The sequence below is a fragment of the Ochotona princeps genome, chromosome 1, assembly GCF_030435755.1.
Source record: "Ochotona princeps isolate mOchPri1 chromosome 1, mOchPri1.hap1, whole genome shotgun sequence".
Lineage (NCBI taxonomy): Eukaryota > Metazoa > Chordata > Mammalia > Lagomorpha > Ochotonidae > Ochotona > Ochotona princeps.
In genome coordinates this window covers 20,490,762-20,511,942 of record NC_080832.1, presented here as the reverse complement: position 1 = coordinate 20,511,942, position 21,181 = coordinate 20,490,762, and the positions used below count along the sequence as shown (strand labels likewise).

The following is a 21,181-nucleotide window of genomic DNA, read 5'->3' as shown; positions in this document are numbered from 1 at the left end:
TAGAACAATACATAGGTGTTATATATCACTAAATTTAGTGAAAGGAAGGATAGTTTGTCACACTGTTCTATATATTTTGAAAAGGTTTAAACACACACAGACACACACCTAAACCCAACTTCCTAGTCAGATTGAACCATTTCATCATGATATTTCTTTATTCTGGCCGTTGAGAAGTCTAGAAAAAAACTCCCACAAGTTTAAATGTTGCAGCTTTTACTCAAGCTATGATTAATATTGTACAGAAATTCTCCTTAATGTTTGTGACTGCTCCTCCCTATTTCCTGCCAGATTCATATATTCAAACCCTAATCTCCAACGTGTTGGTATGTTGGTATTTTGAGATGAGGCTGTGAGCCAATGATTAGGTCATGAGTGTAGAGCCTTCATGCCGGAATCTGTGTCTGTGTGCAAGAAGGCACCAGACAGCTTGCTTATTCCCTATCCCACCATGGAGGGAACAAGACACCATAGACTGACTCACGAGGAAGATCCTTACTAGACCCTGAATGGGCTTGGCAGTACCATGAGGCTGTGAAGAAGTCATCCTGTCTCTCTATGCGTTTTAGTAGCTTGAGTTAAGACGCAAAGTGTGGAGTGGGCATTTGGCAGAAGTTTAAGATTCCGTTTGGGGACCCTACATCCCACAATGGAGTGCCTGGGTTTCAGTGCTTGCTCTGTTCCCATTCCCAGTTTCTGTTCGCACACACACCCTGGGTAGTAGGTGACAATGGTTCAAGTCCTTGGATTCCTGCTGTGCAGCTGAGACACACCAATGCAGTTCTAGGCTCCTGGTTTCTGCCTGGCCCAACTTCAGCTGCTGTAGGCATTTCTAGAGTGAACCAGTACATACAAGACTTCTCTTTTTCCCCATGCCTTTCAAACAAGGCAGAGAGCGAGGAAAAAAAAAAAAAGGATACCTGGTACATACAGAGACAAAGTTTTGGGAGGCTAAGGAACTTGCCAATAATGTCTCAGCTAGAAAGTAATAAAATGTCAAGGAGAATAGCATGAAAACCGATTCCCCATCCTGTGCTATGTGCCTCCTGCTGCATGAAGAGAACACACGCATGATGCGCAGGTCAGACAGAGGTGCTAAGTGGATAACAGGTCGTTCTGACTTTGAGTCCATAATATAGTATTAAGTGAAACTGAAGAAAGCTGTCATGCTCTGGGTTTACTGAAAAACACCCCAGAGTGAGCAAGAGCCCTGCAGATTCCATTCTGTCAGGAAATTTTAGCAGTTATTTCTGTATTCTGATTTTATTATTCTACCCATATATAATCTTCAAGGCACTGTACCCCTACTCTGTGAACATTTTTTGTTTTAAGATTATTTACTTGAAAGACAGTTACACAAAAAAGAGGAGAAAGAGAGAGAGACATCTTCCTTCCTCTGATTTACTCCCCAAATGGCCACAACATTTGGAGCTTTGGCAAGTCCAAAGCCATGAGCTTCTTCCTGGTCTCCCACAAAGGTGCAGGAACCTAAGAAGATGGGTCATCCTCTGCTGCTTTTCCAGGTACAGCAGCAGGGAGCCAGATTACTAATGGAGTGCCCGGGACAGAGCTCAACAGAGACGAGTTGAGGCTTAGCCCTCTATACCACCACGCAGGCTCCTGGAGTCTGTTTTTCAGTGATGGAGTAACCATTACCTGCTAGCTTTGTAATACACCATCAACACGCAGTGTTTCGGTGAGCAGCATCTGGGAGGAAGGATCAGTTGTTTTTTGTGCTGTTGTGATTTAAATTTAAAACTACCAATAAATTTTACTCTGTGATGTCATGCTAACAGTTCAGTTTTGGGGAAATAATATATTCTACAAGGAAATTAAAGCTCCTTGGCTTTTTCCTCTGTGAAAAGCAATTAGACAACTAAGCACCTCTAACTATGCACTGGTAGCTTCCAGCAAGATTTCAAAATGTCAAGTGGTCACAGAATCACAGAGCTGATTGGGAAAGACATCTGCTCGTGGGAAGTAACCCAAGATTCCTGTTTTAGAGATGAAGCAATCAGGAGCCAGAGAGATTGACTGGTAAGAACATAAAGGAGACAGGGAAGAAGAAGAGAGATCGACTCTCTTGTCTCAGACAGACCTAAGACTTTGAGTTGGAGTTTCAGAATCAGCCAAAGAATGTTTTAAAAACTCTCAAGCCAATGACAAACCACAGACGCGGGGAAAAATTTGCAGATAATAAATGGGAGTAAGAGGCTTATATTCAAGCTTATATTATATGTAAGACTAAGACTGAAAGAATGGAAAAACAAAAAACAACCCAATTCAAAATTGGACAAAATAGAGAAATAGCCTATTCATCAAAGGAGATGTGTAGATGGATTATAAGTAAGGAGGACATCTACCTTCAGAGAATGCAAATTAAACACCTGTAAGTTACTACTACACATGTAGTAACTTTGGCTGACATCCCCAAATATGGCAATAGCAAGTGCTGATGAGGATGCAGAGCAACCATGCCTCTCTGATGGTGGGAACTGAAAACAGTACAGCCACTTTCGGAAACAATTTGGTTGCTCACCACAAGGTAAAAGGTAGATTTACCATATTATTAAGCATTCACACTCTTCCATATGAAGCCAATTGGCCTGACAACTGAAATCCACACAAAAACCTGAGCCTGAATATTTATGGCAGTTTTATTCATAATGATCAGAACATGAGAGCAACAGTGATGTCTTTTAATGAATAAATAAAATAGGATATTGCCACAACATGGAGCACTAATGAACCACTAATACATGCAATGTGAAAGGATCTTAACTCATACTGTTAAACGACATTAGCTAGTTTGCAAAGACTGCCCATTTTGTATGATGCCATCAAGATAATATTTTTACATTCAGGCATATCTGGAACCTGTGTTACTGGTATATATCATCAAGCCCCTGAAAAAAAATCTGAGAGGCCTAGGAAACACTCATAACTTTGGAAGTACTAAAGAGAAAAAGAAACTGAATATAAAGCATTGCCTTCTGGGGCTGGAGTGGTTTCCCAGGAGGGTACACAGAAACAGTTCTGAAAACACTGTCCCACGCACATTAGTATTGAACAAATGAGTAAACAGACTGTGGGAGCCAGACTGCTTTCACTGCCGCAAAGGGAGGCTGAAGAAACTAAGAAAATACTAGAATAAGATACATGTAACAGCACATTCAGTTCTGACACGTTATAAATTTAGTTTCATAAAGTTACATATAGGCATATAAGTAATAATAAATGTGCATGCCTGCACACATTCGTATATACACACTTATTCCTTTGCTAAGCAAGTCTAGGTACAATAACACAGTTTTAGCAACAGGCATACCCTGCACTCAGGGCTCTCATTTCTAATACCCTTCTCCAGGACTCTTGGAGAAATGAATTCCTCTTGGGCTGGGACATGGAATAAATATATGAGATGGAATCAGAAAGTAAGAAATAGGAATGTAAGAAGATCCTCAGAAACAAACCAATAATGGTGTTTGTCAGAAGGACCCAGGAACCAACTGGAATTGACACTCGGTTACACTGGAATAGTGTAAGCAATTAAGTAATTTCTGTAATGCCGACTTAAGCTAGAAGTACAAATACCCATTTTTGTCAGTACTAGTTGATGATGATATATATAACCGAGTAAATAATGGAGAGAAATCCTGTGCAGGAGAATTCCAGGTAACACATACATAAACTCCACTGTCAGAGACAGGAACACAACACCCACTCCCTAAGCAAGGACTGATTAAGGTGATTTCCTTCCAAAGCGTGCAGCATAGAACAGGCACCAAAAGAGAAGTAACCTTGCAGTAAAGAAAACATAAATGTTACCTCGACACCAATTGCAATAAGTCACATGCAGAGTAGGTAACTTTTCTTTATCTTTCATTTTCTTCCCAAAGCCCCAACCTGAATCATGCAAAAAAAAAAAAAAAAAAAAAAACAAAACAAACAAAAAAACCCAAACTGAAACCAAGGGACTTTCTGAAAGCCATCTGACCCATAGTCTTGAAAACTGCCAAGGCCAGCCAAAAACAGAAAATGAGTATAAGAGGCTTAGTACAGTCAAGAAACCCCTACAGGGATACTGCAAGTAAATGTAATGGGGTGTCCCTGCTGGAATCCTGGAATAGAGAACGGAAAGAAGGTGAGAACACATAACATCCAAATAAAATAGGGAGTTTAGTTAATACCAATAGAGCATGATTGATTCATTGACCAATGTACCCTAGAGATGCATGAAGTTAACAAAAAGGGAAACTGAGTCCTTCTGGTCTGGCTCTACAACAGCATCACAACTTTTCACAAACCCAAAAGAATTCTAAAATTAGAAGGGCACTTAAGAAGAAAATGCCAACTTGCCTGAGCTCCACTGGCACGAGCACTAGTGTCAGACTGAGAGCACCTGCTCCAAGGGAAGCTACAGGAACACTGAGCCACAACAGAAACACACACAATCCACCTGTAAAGAATTTCTGCAGTTGACCCTGGCTCCTCATCATTCGCTCAATTCCATCATTTGTTCATGTCATTGACAAACCCTTACCAGCTACCTTCTATGCCCCAGGACTCCACAAGGTTCTGTGAATTCAAAACCCTGTAAACCACCATTTTCAAAACACTGGGCCACGACCCAACAGAAGGTCTTGGGAAAGGTCTTGCTCAGTCAAGAAGTACATGTAGCAAATATGAACTCGGCTCATTCTGATCATCTTGATTTCACCTGTCTTACTAACAAATGCACAAACTCATACGCAATCAGGTCATAAAGAAAAGAGTTTGCTGATGGAACTGTGCTGTCTCAGAGTAACATTCTCTTTGATATAATAAACAAATTCTGGGTAGCATTAAAAAAATACGCAAATGCTTTGCCACGCTAAGACAAGGAAACAAAGCAAGCAAACACTCTCTGCCTACCCTCCTCCATCCTCAGATGCACAGGATTGTCTCTTTACAGTTCCAGCAACTCAAGGAGTGCAACCAATGACTCCCACGTTCTTTATCAGTTTTATTAATTGCAATTTTATGCTTTAACCAAAATAGGTCTCCTTTGTGAGGTTAATAATTTACCTGCATACTGTTACTGCATAAGCCATTAACTTTTCAAACATGTATCTCTTTTGAATTCTCTGTCTAAAATTAACTGTTACTTTTACACAGTGCAGTAGTGTAAAATGGTATAAAACACATTCTATCTTCTCACTTCTACTTTTAAAAAGTAAAGCCTGATGGAAGATGCCTATCTGAATCATGGTGGCAGCCCCCAGGATAAATGCATTCGTGAAAACTCAAACAGTACATTGAAACTGGTTGCTTTTTGTTGTTTGTAAATTGTAACTCAATACCATTGGTGAGGAAAGAGTCCACTGAGTAAACTGAAGGTGGGACAGGGTGGCAAGGGATCCAGAACCAACAAAATTTTAAATGAAGAGCCACTGAAGAAGAGGAAGTTAAATGTGACTATTACATGCTACTGTTAGATCGGACCACTGTAATCTGAGCTGCACCTAGTCCAAGATGAAATACATAAAAAAGAACATTCCTGGAGACCCTGCTATCGGACTATAAAGAAGAAAATCTGGATAATCTAGCTCTATTCTGGACAAACAACCATTAGTTTTCTTGCCCCGCTTCTGGGATGGAAGCTGAGCGTGTGGAGAACACTAGGTTTCCAAAGCAAGCAGATCCCATGCATATGCGAATTAGATACCTATTGGGACAATGACTTCCATGTTGTTGCATTTTTTGGTTACATAGAAAGATATGCTTACTCCAGAGGTTTACAAGCAAAAAGAACACAATCCAATGATAAATGTGGCCTTCCATTTTCCTCTCCCCAATTTTCATATAATTGGGATAAGGAAGAGATACAGTAATGATGTCAGCCTGAACAAACGACTTCTAGAACACTGATTTGTGAACCTGTTTTTGCTACATGTTTGAGAAACTTCTTGTAAGTAGTATTTATACAAGTTATATAATTCTGCCCTAAGTAACTATATCACCATTAGAACACCATTCTTGAATTATTGAACTCCTATAGTATCAGTTCTTAGGTTTGTAAAGAGTGCGATCTATAAATATATATTTTAACTATTTTTATAATTATTTCCTGAGGTAATTAGAGCTTTTTAAAAAAAGGCATATCATTTAAAGATACTATTCTACCAGCTCTGCTTTCAGACCAGAAATGGTCTCCCCAAGAAACCGTTAAATTTATCTGGACAGTAAGATGCTGGACTCTGCTTGGTATATGCTTGCAATGAAAGAATCTTGACTGAATTTGAACTGTAATACTGCAACAAGGTAGAGGAATCCACCATGGAGAGAGGGTACGAGGAGGGGTTGGGGGAATCACAGAGCCTATGAAACTGTGTCACATAATGCAATGTAATTGATAATAATAATAATAATAATAATAATAATAATAATAATAAAAGGAATCCAGACAGGGAAATTTTAAAAAGGCATATAATTTCAAAATACTTTAAAATTTAATTTGAAAGGAAGAGCAATAGATAAAGGGATCTTCCACTTGCTGGTTCACTCCCCAAATCCCTACAATAGCAAGGGCTGGACCAGGCAGATGCCACAGCCTAGAACTCCATGCTGGTCTCCCATGTAACTGGAAGAAACTGTGAAACTTCAGCCATCATCTGCCAGACACATTAGCAGTAAGCTGGTCAAGATAGGAGCAGGACTCAGGGCACACTGATATGGGGTGTGGATGTCCCAAACAGTTGCTCAATTCTCTGTGTCAAAACAGCCTCATTAATGAAGGTGCTTTTTGAGATGAACACCAAAGCCCATAAAAGAACAGATTGAAAAATGCAACTGTACAACAAAATCAAATTTTGTGCACGACAAAAACACAACGTAAGTGCAGTCAAGAGACAACACGCTGCTGGGTGGGGGTGGGAACTGTGACTCACGTTGAAACGCTAACTTCCTTAATAGAAGGAAAGCTGCTGCAGATCAGTGAGGAAAAGACCAGCAACTCAACAAATGAACAAGGGATATGAACAGACACATCTCATTTGGTGAAGTACACGGAATCAGCTCTTAAATCTCTCAAAAGATGCTCTTCATCCTAGGGGAAATGCAAATTAAAATGGCTGGGATTTTTCCCTTATCAGATTGGCAAACATTCAAAACTTTTAACACTTACAATGCTGACACAGGTTAGGGAAGAGGCATTTCAGTCTCTTGTGTATTGCTAGCAGGAATATAAACTGCTGCAGCCTTATGGACAAAACCAGGCAGGATCTATCAAAAATATAAATGCATGGACTCTTTGCCAACACAATTCCACCTTTAAGAATATATTCTACAGGGCCTGGCATGGTGGCCTACTGGCCAAAGTCCTTGTTTTGCATGCACTGGGATCCCATGTGGGTGCTGGTTCTAATTCCGGCAGCCCCACTTCCCATCCAGCTCCCTGCTTATGGCCTGGGAAAGTAATTGAGGTCAGCCTAAAGCCCTGGGACACACAAGAAGGCAGAGAAGCACAAGGAATGCTTGCACCACACTACAGGAAATTACCTCCATGAGGTCATGGAGGTTACAAATTTTCCTGTGGTAATATATACTACTAATTATAAGCATGTAGGTCTGAAAAGTCAGTCCCTGACTTACAATGGGTTGACTTAGCTAGTAGTTTCTACTTTATGATAGTGAGAAAGCAGTCTGTTCAGTAGAAATCACACTTAATATCCCCTTTTCCCTGGCTAGTAATGCTGAATAAATCTGAAGAGTGGCAGGAGTTGCAGTGCCCGGGCATCTAAGGGGTCACGGTGCAAGGGAAACAATGGATAATCTACACGGTGCTCTGCAGCTGGGCTATGGTGCTTGATAGGAGAGGTGGAGTCAACATCTTTGGCTTACAATGCTTTCAACTGAGGTTTTCCAGGATACAACCCGAACAGAAGTCCAAGAGCATCTCAATAAAACTGTTATTTGGAGGGAGGAAAACCAGTGCAATGCATGCCTTGGTCTCCCTTTCTGGGCCAGATGACAGGTGAGGATGATTGTTCTATTCCCCCCAAACCTAGGCTGAAGCCTCCAGACCCCCAGGACCACCCACTGGGGCCAACTGGGCACACAACCTCAAGACTCACCTGAGAATGAACTGCACACACCCTCTCGTCCATAGTGCTGACTTAGGCCTCCCAAGCTCTGCTATAACTAAGCTTCAGGCAGCTCAGTTTCTCTTTATTTCACATCCTCCTCAATTGGTATAAAGAAACACCCCCTCAGTGTACCAGGGTGCAACAGAGGGAGCTGTCCTGAGGAGATGCATCAAAGAATTGTCACTTCACAATGAACTAACCTTGGACACAATGTCATTTAAAATGTAAAACATGGAGTTCATCTTGGGAGTTTGATTGTAAAAATTGGGATTTCCCCCTAGCTTTTATGATTTGTAAAACTTCTGCTTGGAAGTAGTCATTGTTTTACATAATTTGCCACAGCTTTTAAAAAAGAATTTTCCATTCATTTGAAAGTCAGATCAACACACACACACACACACACACACACACACACACACACACACCCCAGAAATGGAGAGTGCTAGTTTTTCATCTGCTGGTTCATTCTCCAAATAGTCACAATAGCTGGGTCTGGGTCATGCTGATCCAGGAGGCAGGAATGCCATCTAAGCCTAACATGGGTGACAAGGACCCAAGTACTTGGGCCATTCTCTGCTGCCCACTCAGGCACATCAACAAGCAAGTAGACTGCATAGCAGTTAGGGCTCAAACTGGCAATTTGATATTGAATGCCAGTGTCTCTCAAACAGCATCTGAACGTGCTGCACCGTAGTGCTGACCCCCCTAGATTTTTGCAGTATCCCAAATGCAGAATGACAGCTCTCCTTCTCAGAATACAAGTCAGGCCTCCACTGGAGGCTTTCAGGTTTCAGTCAACTGTCTTAGAATATTACCCTGGAAATAAGGTGAACCAACAGAGAGAACAGATGGATGTGTAATCAAACAACTACAGTTAAATGTTTGTGATATATCTTAAAGATGCACATAACAGTGTTCCCTGTGAAAGTCAGTTTTTCTACATGTCCAGAAGTTTTTCATACCAAAATGTTGGGAGGGAAGGAAAGGGCTTTGTGTCAAAGAAACTTAGCCAAATCCCCACTGCAAACTAGCTGAGAGACCAGAACAAACTGCCTGATAGACAGGAACAAACTGCCTGATACACAGGAACAAACTGCCTGATACACTGCCTTTGTCCAGTGCAGGTAATTGAGATCAAACAATTGCTATCAACAAAATCAAGAATGTTGATGGTGATTCCAGAGACTTTCAAATGCAGAGTGGCCTGAGCAGTGTTGGAGGGAAGAAATGCAGGTCAGCTTGCACTGGAGTCAGCAGTGGGGAACAACTTCACCTTGGCCTTTCACTCTGCCCACCAGGTTGGGGTGGCTAAGACTAGAAACCTTTCATTCATGGTCTCTACTTTGAGGAAGTGCTTCAAGAACTCCCTACAAGCACCCACACACAACCGGAAACCCATGTGTTTGTTGTATTCGTCTTCCAGGATGCCTTCTGTTCAGACTCACCAGTGGCCTTAGGAGAAGGCTTTTATGCCAGGAATGACAACCATATTGCCCAGCTGTAATGAAATACCACCGAATCTATTTATTTGTCATTTTTATTTTAGGAACTACAAGAGTTACTACAAAATCCTGGGGAAACTGATGGTCAAACTGATGTAGTGAGAAGAACTGGAGCCCATGTGCAATATTCCCTCAGAAGCTCCCTACCGTACCCAACAAGAAGGGGACACACCCCCCACTTTGATGTCATAGGGCAATGCCCACCCTGAGTAGGAACCAGAATGTAGAGGTCAGTTGAGGCCAACTATAGGAACTGTGTGCTTTGTCTTCAGAATCATCTTTGCATGAAAGAGAACACAACAGAAGTTTGCTTATTCCAGAAAACCACTGAGAAAGAAGGGATGAGGAGCCTACCCATCATGATGGCTGTTTGGTAGCGAGAGCTTGAAACTCTGCTGTAGTAGGACACAAACTGTTTCCAGCGCTGGAGAAGTCATGAAAGGACTGGACATGACTGAGACGGACACATGCCCTGGATGGGCACATGGACGGGGAAGTTTTAACTGTGCAGTCAACTGCATTTAAGTGGAGATTGGTTCCTGAACCACTCATGAACACAAGATCTGTGGATGCCTATTTTTTAGAGAAAGGTGATGTAGAATTTGCATATAAAGTGCTTTAAAAATCGTGTGGCAAACAGAATCATAAGATTGTTTTGGTACAAAATTTTTGAAATATATGCATGCATAAGAGATCTTCAGAAATGTATGAAAAATGCAATTTATGTTGGTTCAAGAAGTTGAAAAAACACTTAGGGTGTGAGCTTGTGGTTCAAGCATCAGTTAAGGTTCCACACTGGAGTTCCCAGGTTATAAATGAGGCTCTGACTCCTAACTGCAGCTTTGCGCAATGCAGACCTTGGGAGGCAGTGATGATGGTCAAGTCCTTGCGTTCCCACTGTCTACATGGAAGACCTGATGGAGTTTCCCACTGCCAGCTTCAGTTAGCACAACCATTGAGGACATCTGGAGTGAACCACCAACCAGGAATACTCCCTTTACTATCTCTCTCTTTCAAGCCAATAAATAACTTTTTAAACAACAACAAAAACATTTCTCAAATTATTTTAGAAATATATTTTAATTACATGATTTTAGGTTGCTACTCAAAAAACAGCTTTGGTTTACCCTAGGACCAGAAAAAGGGTAAAAGTCATCTCCGTGGATAACATCTCTCCTCTACAAACATCCATAGTATTCCATTTAGTACAGGAAAGACTCCACCACAATCCAGAAAGTAGCAAAGAAATGGTAGGATGTTTTTCTGGTCTTTAGCCAGGGTTCCCTGAAATTATAGGGGGCACTGGAATATAGAGAACAGAGCACTAAATTTGCAATCTGGATGTTTACTTAAAGTCCCAATTCTGCCACTTCAGGCAAGATACTATGTAGATATCTAATTTCCTCAATTGTAATGATTAGCTTGGGGCAAGAGCTCTGTTTCTTGTCTACCACTGTTTCCAGAGCCCACACAGTACTCAGCACAGAGCAGGTGGCTAACAGATACTATTAAATAAATGAATGGATGAATAAATACCTTGTCCTCACAGCTGCAAGCAGGATATCATACAAATGCTTAATTTTGTTTTAAAATTCAGTCTGAAATGGCTAGAGTTCCATTTGCTGGCAGGTTGACGTTACACTGTGATTGTTTTTCTGTTTCCAGCACACCGAGACCAAAACAGGGTGAACGAAGGACCTGTTTTTTTGCTTTTCAAAAAGCTAGTCTACGTGAAAAGAGCACGTATACCCTTGCCCCCATATCAAGGATGCATATAACATTGGTGACCTTTTAAACCAAAAGAAACAAAAATGTAATTGGTCTTTATATATTTAAGCCAGTTAACTCTTTCTTGGTATCATGAATGAAAGAGATCACACACACACACAAACAGAATCACAATGTTCAATTTTTCATCTTAGCACCAATATTTTGATAAATAAGTATGAAATTATTTTAACTGATATATAGTAAAGTTATCATTATCACCTATCACTACAAAATGACAAAAACGAGTCATTTATTCAACTGGTTATTAATTCTTGAGGAGTTTGTTCTGATATTATATGTTACTGGCATCTATGAAAGATACAAATGATCCCAGTTCTTTTCATCTTGACCAGATTGCATAAAATCTTAATAATTACACAGAACCCTTTGTGAAGTGTCTGCCCATTTCCCGTGCCCATTTTTTGAGTGGCTTGTTTGTTTTGACATTTTGGTTGTTTTGTAGCTCTTTGTATATTCTGGAGATTAGCCCTCTATCACCTATGTAGTGCGCGAAGATCTTCTCCCATTCTGTGGGCTGCTTTTTTACTTTGTTGATTATTTCCCTTGCTGTACAGAAGCTTCTTAGTTTGATGAGGTCCCATTTGTTTATTTTGGTCTTGATTTCTATTGCTTTTGGTGTCCTTCTTAGGAAGTAGGGACCTACCCCTAGATCTTGCAGAGTATTTCCAACATTTTCTTCCAAAAGTTTGAAGGTTTCTGAATGTAGGTTTAGATCTGTTATCCATTTAGAATTGATCTTAGTGTATGGTGAGAGATGTGGGTCTATCTTTTGGTTTCTGCTAGAATACTACTCAGCTATTAAAAAAAACAAAATGCAGTTCTTTGTGGCCAAATAGACCAAACTGGAAACCATAATGCTAAGGGAAATGAGCCAATCCCAAAAGGTTAAATACCACATGTTTGCCTTAATTTAAGATGATATGATGTTATGTATAACATGTTATGTTATGTATGTTATATGTTGTGTATAAACTAAAATTGAAATGTCAATGAGATGGTCACAGAAGGTGGTTAAGAACTCGCATTTACTTTTACCGTATTGATTACTCATTACTATGTCAATTAATTCCATAATGATGTCAATTGTTGCTGATGGTATTTTGGAGCTTTTAATTGATCGGGATGATACTCTGCTGGCTCTGTCTTCAGACCAGAGAGGGTATACCTAAGAAGCCGTTGAACTTGACTGGACAATAAGATGCTGGACTCTATGTTTGGTATACGCTTGCAATGGGGGAATCTCAACTGAACTTGAGCTGTGGTTATGCAACAAGGTGGAGGAATCCACCATGGTGGGAGGGTTTGGGGAGGGGTGGGAGAACCCAAGTATCTATATAACTGTGTCACATAATACAATGTAATTAATGAATTAAAAATAAATTAAAAAAATAATTACACAGAATCTATCTAAATAAATACAGCAGTACAAACAATAGATCCAAGAGCTTTGGATAGATATCTACTTTCACAAGCAAACATCATCTAAAAGTGTAGGCTTCAGAATGGCAGATGCATGCCCAGAAAATAATCACCCTCTCTGTTATCCACATCTGTCCAGTTAATGATCAGGGAATCCCTGTCCGGTGAACGTAGATAGGACTACCAGATCCTTCTCAGGACATCCTTCTAAGTAGCCACAACTAATATGGTGAAACTGATTCATCAGCTCTTGGTTCAACTTCTTTATCTCATGAATTCTGCCCAGGTACATACCGAAAAGATTATGTTCAGCTCCATACAGACATGAGACAAGGAAGTTATTTCTTGCTGCAGTCTAATAAAGAAAGCTGTTGAATTTATTATTATTTATTAGAGAGGCAGAGACACGGAGAAACAGAGAAATGCTCACATACATTGGATCACTCAATGAAGGCCTGCAATTGCCAGGGCTGGGCAAAGTCTAGAGCCGGAGCCAGCAACTCAATCCCGGTCTTGGTCATCAGTGGCAGTAGCCCATTACATGAGCCATCACACTGCGGCCCCTCGGGGTCTGCATTAGCAAGAAGCCAGAATGGAGCTGCTGCTGCTGCTAATTAAACTCAGATATTCCCAGGTGGAGAATTAACTGTGTGTCTTAGCCGCTAGGCCAAACACCAACTCCCCCAAATAATACAATTTAACTTCAGGTCTTAAATTATATTAAATGGTAATTGCGTCCGTAAATCCAATAAAGCCTTTGTAATTATGAAGGTTCCATGTGTAATAAATCACATGCATGAAATTTAAAAATATGTGTTCATTGTAACACATTAAAAATACAGAAAATAAAAACAGGAACTTATCCAGACTCTCTAACCTTTAATTTCTTAAAAATAGCCAGGATCAAGTCGTGTGTATCTTCTTCCAAATTGGGTGCATGTGAGGAATATTAGGGCCAGTTTCTTTTTAAAAATATCGCAGAACTAACTTTTTAAAAGGTTTAGTTTTATTGGAAAGGCACATTTACAAAAGACAGACATAGAGAAAAATTTTCCATCCACTGACTCACACTCCAAAAGGCTGCAACAGCCAGAGCTACACTGATTCGAAACCAGGAGCAGGAGCTCTTCCATGTCTCCCACACTGGTGCAGTGTCCCAGGGCTTTGGGGCATCCTCTACTGCTTTCTTAGGCCACAAACCAGGGAGCTGGATAGCAAGTGGAGCATCCAGGACTCAAACTGTTGCCCATGTGGATGCCAGTGCTTATGGGGGAGATTAGCAGGTTGAACCATCAAACTGAGACCAATATTTATTTTGAAAAGCAGAACTACAAAGAGGGAGTGGGTGGGAGGGGGATAGTGGAGAAAGAAAGAATCGCTCATCTACTGTTTTACTTCCGAAATGGCCAATAACAGTAGTTGCTAGGCCAGCCAAAGCCAGGATCCTGGAACGCCATTCAGATTCTCCATGTGGATGACAGGAGTCCAAGTACAGGGACTATCTTCCATTGCCTTCTCAGGTCACTAGCAGAGAGCTGATTTAGAAGCGGAGATACAGGACCCAGTGCAGTGGCCTAGTGGCTAAAGTCCTTGCCTTGAACACACCAGGATCTCATATGGGCACCACTTTCCATACAGCTCCTTGGCTTGTGGCCTAAGAAAGCAGTAGAGGATGCCCCAAAGCCCTGGGACCCTGCACCAGTGTGGGGGACCTGGAAGAAGTTCCATGCTCCAGGCTTCAGATCGGCACAGCTCTAGCCATTGAGGCCGCTTGGGGAGTGAATCAATGGACAAAAGATTGTCTCTCCTCCTCTCTGTATATCTGACTTTTCAATAAAAATTCAAAAAATAAGTAAAGATTAAAAAAGTGGAGCTACAGGGCCAGCATGGTAGCGTTAACAGGTTAATCCTTCCTCTACAGTGCCAGAGTCCCACATGGGCACTTGTTTGAGCCCTGGCTGCTCCATGTCTGGTTCAGCTTCCTGCTTGTGACCTGTGAAGGCAGAAGAGGGTTGAGTGGTTTCTTGGGCCCATGCACCCACGCAGGAGACCTGGAAAGAAGATCCTTCTGGCCTCAGATCAGCTCACCTCTGGCCATTGCAGCCATTTGGGGACTGAACCAGCAGATGTAAGATCACTGTTTCTCCTCCTCTCTTTGGGAACTCTGTCTTTCAAATAAAAATAAACCTTTTTCTAAAAAGTGGAGCAACTGAGACTCGAACCTGTGTCCATACGGGATGACAGTGTTGCAGGTGGTAAGTTAACTGCTTTACCACAATGGCCCTTGCGTAGTTGTTGCTAACAAACCCTAAATTTGTAAAACAAATATTCAACTAATAATTGAATGGTAATACAAATTTCAATACTATTTATTTTGTATCCAACATGGCTTATTTGGGGGGAGGGTAGACATTAGAACACAGGAGAATATATTAATCCAGTTCTGTTTCAACCTGAGTTGCTTTAATATTCGATGTAAGCTTTGTTGAAGCTCAAAACTTCAAGTTTTTATTGAAAAGCATCCTTTGCATATAGTAGTATTAGAGTACCACATATTTAAAAAGAAATGTGGCTAGTTTAGTGGTATAACAAACTAATTCTCTGCCTGCAGCACCAACTTCTGATCCAGCTCACTGCTGAAGGCCTGGGAAAGGAGTGGAGGATGACCCAAAACCTTGGGACCCTGCACCCACGTGGGAGACCTGGAGAAAGCCTATGGCCTCTGACTTCTGATCAACTCAGTTCTGGCAATTGTGGTCATTTGGGGAGTGAACTCGCAGATGGCAGACCTCTCTCTGTCTCACCGTCTCTTGGTAAATCTGCCTTTCCAGTAAAAATTAAGCCTTTTTTAAAAAGAAACATGTACCATACACTAAGGTACATTCACAAATATTCATAGCCATAGATATTCATGAAAATACATTTATCCAAAAACCGGAGTTGCATAGAAACACTCGCTAGGCCCCTGGTTTACGTATAAGGAAGTAGACTAAGGTCACAAAGTCACAAACAGAGGCTGTGCAAGAGCCACAGCCCACCAGCTCATCGCAGGCCTGCTACCCACAACTATGCATTGCAGGAAGTCTATTACATAAGAGAGATTTTTGAATCATCAATATGTTTCAATGTGTCCTAAATGGTCCTTATCCCCACATTTAGTGCCCTAGTGTTCTGAAGGCTGTATCCTGCCACGCCTGGGAACCTGCAATTCTCCTGGCTGCACGCTCAGTTCCAAAGTCCCTTCTACCAAGGACCCTGCTGCTGATCCAGCACCCTCTGTCATTAACCCTGCCTTCACTCCCCTACCTTGTAAAGTGCCGAGGCGCACAGAGGTAAATGAGCACAAGCTTTTCTCCAAATGTGCAGCCACACTTGTCAGAGATAAATCTAACTACCGGCACTTCCTAGGAAAGTGTACCATTTACATTGTGAATGGTAACAAGGCCTGGGGGGAAGACTCGGATCCCAGCAAGTAATTAGACTACCACTGGATGGATCTGGGGACTTCACTCACAGAGATGGATTAATATTCCACGTGTAGCAATCCTATAATTTGGGCTGAAATATGATCTATGAGAGCTCATATGACAGGGTACTTTTGTATTTTGAAAGTCAGTGCATCTATTTTCATAATTATATATTGGAACCTCAACAGAACAGAGAAAAATACAGCAAATAAATAGAAAATGCAGCATGCTGCAAGACTTCCTCACTCTTCCTGAACTAACTCATACCCATCTTACCTTATCACTGAAGACTTCTAGAGTGCCGAAGATTCAGTGTAAGAATAACTACTTTTAAACAGTCACTTCCAAAAAATGAGACTTGGGGGCACAGCACAGTGACCTAGCGGCTAAAGTTCTCACGTTACACACACCAGGATCCCGTATGGGCGCCGGTTCTAATCTCAGCAGCCCCACTTCCCATTCAGCTCCCTGCTTGTGGCCTGAGAAAGCAGTTGAGAATGGTCCAAAGTCTTGGGATCCTGCACCCATGTGGGAAACCTAGAAGAAGTTCCTGGCTCCTGGCTTTGGATCAACTCAGCTCTGGCTATTGCGGTCACCTGGGGAATGAATGATCGGATGGAAGATCTTCTTCTCTGTCTCTCCTCCTCTTTGTATATCAGACTTTGTAATAAAAGTAAATAAATCTGAAAAAATAGGCTTGATTTTTTAGAGATGTTCATAGCAAAATTGAGAAGTTTAAGAAATTTCTCTCATATCCCTTGCTGCCACCCATGAATAACTCCTTCTGTTATCAACATCCCTCAGCAGAGAGGTATATCTGTTATAGTTGATGAACCCGCATTGATTGACATATCACCCCCACCCAGTGTCTGAAGGTACTGTGGTGTTCACTTGATATGTACAGAAAATTGCATAACATCATGTAGCCACTAATGTAGCATGATGGAGAGCAGTTCACTGCCTTAAGAATTTTGTTTCACCTGCTCATCTATCCCTTCCTCTCAATCCTGGAATACATTTATCTCTTTGCAGCCTCCATATTTTTTACTTTTCCAGAATATCATATGGCTGCAATCATTTAGACTAGGATATTTCAAAAATTCATGGAAAATGGATTATTTTAAAGTTTACTCTTTTAAAGCTTAAGTCCAGGCTTATTTTCATAGTACAATTTTTCTTTTTTTTTTTTTTTTAAATATGGAACGCTTCACGAATTTGCGTGTCATCCTTGCGCAGGGGCCATGCTAATCTTCTCTGTATCGTTCCAATTTTAGTATATGTGCTGCCGAAGCGAGCACAGTACAATTTTTCAATAAACTGTTTAAAAACCCCACATAACAATCTTTTCAGACTGGCTTCTTGCACTTAGTAATTGGCAGTGAAGTTCTGTGTCTTTTTATGGCTTGGGAGCCTTTTTTTTTTATAGCACTGAGCAATATCCCTTACCTGGATTACCACAGTGTGTGATTCTCCCACCTACTGAACAGCATTCTGGTTGCTTTTCAGTCTTGGAAATTGTAAATATAGCAGCCATAAACACACCTGTGCAGATTTTGTGTAGACATAACTTTGGAACTTCTATGAATAAATAGCTAATGGCATGACTGTAGGACAACATGTAATATACTAAGTTTTGTAAAAAAGCAAAAAAAAAAAAAAATCCGCCAAATTTCCTTCCAAAGATGCATTCACTTTCATTATACAATGTCATGACATAAATGCTTGGTAAGTTATACTTGATATATTGCAAGTTTGTAGTAATGGTAATGTTGTACTATTAGTTGCTTGCTTACTAAGATTGTCATGTTCTTACTTCTCCCAAACTTTAACAAGCCATCTATAAATATCTTGTCCTAAATTGGATGACAGCAATATTAAAAATCACTTTTCCTCTGATCACTAAGGCATCCCACCTGTACAACCAGTCAGTGGCTGGCCCAGCAGCAGGAGATGCAAATCCTGCTTTAGCTCTGCTCCAGCTGCTGCACATGATCCCCCTTACAATCAGACTCATTCCTGCCTCAGGTTCTATCTAACAATGCACCTCAAAGGCTCCAAACCTTCAGGATGTCAGCAAACACAATGTTCTCTCCAATCTAAAGTGCCACAAAAACTAACTCCTACTTCTAGCCCTTCTTAGGCGGCTAATATAGACAATTGGGCTCCAGGAAACAGGGTTGTTAGAAGTGGACTCCATATCATTACCATATCTGAAAGGCAGAGTGACATAAAGAGATGGATAAACAACTCCATCCCTGAGTGGTTCACTCCCCAAATAGCCAAAACAGCTAGGTCTAGGCCAGGCCCAAGCCAGGAGCTTGGAACTCCATCCAGGTCTCCCATGAGGGTGGCAGGGACTCAAGTACTTTAAACCATTACCTGCTGCATGAGTAGGAGGCTGGTTTCAGAATGGAGCGCCTGGATCTCGAACCAGCATTCCAGTATGGGATGGGAGTGATCCTTGTTCTACCAACTATACCACAACACTCATCCCTTCCTATTTTTCCTAATGATACAGACCTCTTTTTCCTTCAACACAAAGTCTTCAGATGAATGGACTCATGCGAAGTAATGCCCAAAGGGACCTGTTACTATTGTAGTTGTATCTTATGCCAATTCCCCATCCATATTTACACATAAATTGACTAAATTCACATTCCTACACTGAAGATAACATTCGTGTAATTTCCAAGATAGTACTCAAAAGTAAATTTACAGCTACTAGGATTTAACAGGAGTGACATTCCACTTGATAGAGGCTATCAGAATTTATTAAATAAAAAACATGAAAATTGGAGATCTGATATGCAAGTATTAGGAGTGGTCTGCCAAAAGTTCATGGAAAATAAAATTTTTGCATGGGTTCCAAAATTTTTGCATCGAAATAAACGGTTTTGACCTTCATTTTTCCTTCCTTCCTTTCTTTGAAGGAATAACAGCGGATGAGGGGGTCAGGGGAAGAATCAAGCATGGGAGTAGGCTAAACCTTCCATTTGTTGCTTCACCCCGACATGCTTATAATAACCAAGCTTTGCTGAGGCTGACATCTCAACTCGTCTGGGTCTTTGTGGCAGGTGGCAGGAACCTAAACACTTGCTCCATCATCTGTTGCATTCTGGGCATGTTAGTAGGGAGCTATATTAGAGGCAGAGTTGCCTGTGGCTGGCATTATGGCATAGCAAGTTACATTGCCACCTGCATGCCAACATCCCACATGAGCCCTGGTTCCAGCCCCAGCAACTTAACTTCCGATCCAGCTCCCTGCTAATGCTCCTGGTAAAGCAGAGGAGGATGGCTCAAGTAATTGGGCCTCTGCAATCCACATGGTAGATCCAAATGGAATTTTAGGCTCTTGGTTTCAGCCAGCTTAGCCTTGGCTGTTATGGCCATTTGGGGGCATAAACCAACAGATGGAAAATGGATCAACTGATCAATCAATCTGTCTCTCTCCAACTCTTTGAAATCAATCAATCAATCAAAATCAAAACAAAAAGCAGAGTAGCCTGGAATTATGCCAGCCACACAAATTTGGGCACGTATCCCAGATGGTGGCCAAATCTGCCTCACCGCAAAGTCTTTGCTTAACTCCACTTTCCCCATAAAATCTTTTGTGATCTCCTTGTATAAGTGAAGGTTGGTAATGGTCTGAGAGTCCAAGAAAGGGAGCTTTAAGGACCAGCAAGTAACCAGTCCATGCATCTCCACTGTGCAAGAAAGAGGCAACCTGCTGCCAAACGGACAGATCCACCCCATCCCACCCATGTCTCAGCAAGTTCTCCAACTTTTATTTGGTTTCATCATCATGAAGAAAATGCCTAGACCTGTCATGAATCAGTACATAGGTAAGGGGGTTTTGTGGCATGACAGATGAATTGTGGCACCAGTTGAGAGGTCCTCATACCAAAATGCAAGTGTCAGGTTGAGTCCTGGTGATTCCACTTCTGACCCTGCTTTTTACCAATGCATACCTGGAGGCAGCAGGTGATAGTTCGAATCCTTGAGCCCCTGCCACTTCCCATGAGACACTCAGATGGAGTTCCTGGGCTCCTGACTTCTGCCTGGTACCGGGGTTTGGCTGTTGTGGGCATCTGCAGAGTGAATCAGCAGATGGAAAACTGATTTCTTCCCTCCATCCCACCTTCTCTCTCCTTTTCAAGTAGATAAAAAATTGGGGGAAAGGAGAATTTAAAAGAACACAACAGCCTTAGGGGGAAATGTAATCTTTCTGATGCAGAATGTGTTCCTTTCTTATGAGCTTACACAGTATGATTATGATCCACAGATCTTGCTAAGAGTTTTCCATCCACTGTACAGGAATTGAGCACCTCTGTGTCCCTTAATAGGACTCCCATCCAATCTCTGCCCAGTTTCTTTACCCTGGGATCCCATGGCTTCATGCTCTGTCACCTCCCCCTCCAGCAAAATGAAAAAAATCATCTAGACTTGATACATTTTTTTCACAGCCTTAACTTGAACCCTATCTATAGATCCCCCAGCTCTTTTAAACCTGTTTAGGAAATGTGTTCAGCAGCCAGCTAATACCTTTTATAGTCACTTGCAAAGCCTTCTGCTAACCATGAAGCACGGTTAACCATGAAGGGAGCCCTGTAATTGGCTGACCAGGCTTCACCTTGCTGCTAATATTTTCCTACCCCTGAGCTTGCCTAATAGGGAAACCAGCTGAAACCTTCCAAGGAACCTAGCACCATGTGAGCAGATCAGTCTTGAGGTCCCTGGTAATGAACCTCTTTATTCTTTTACGTCTCTGTCCCCTGTTGCCACCTCACTGTCCCCACATCTCCAGGTGACTAAGACACTGAAAGGTCATTCTCTAGCAAGGGGAAGCCTTGCCCCTCCTCTATGAAGGTCAAACTTA

The 21,181-nt window shown here is 41.5% G+C and overlaps 1 non-coding gene across 1 annotated transcript; it reads right to left on the bottom strand.

Annotated features, from left to right (window-relative positions):
- Positions 1 to 17,496: 17,496 nt before the first annotated feature.
- Positions 17,497 to 17,603, bottom strand: LOC118758347 (U6 spliceosomal RNA). The gene has a single exon (XR_004995645.2). It is a non-coding gene; the product is annotated as a U6 spliceosomal RNA (small nuclear RNA).
- Positions 17,604 to 21,181: the final 3,578 nt, after the last annotated feature.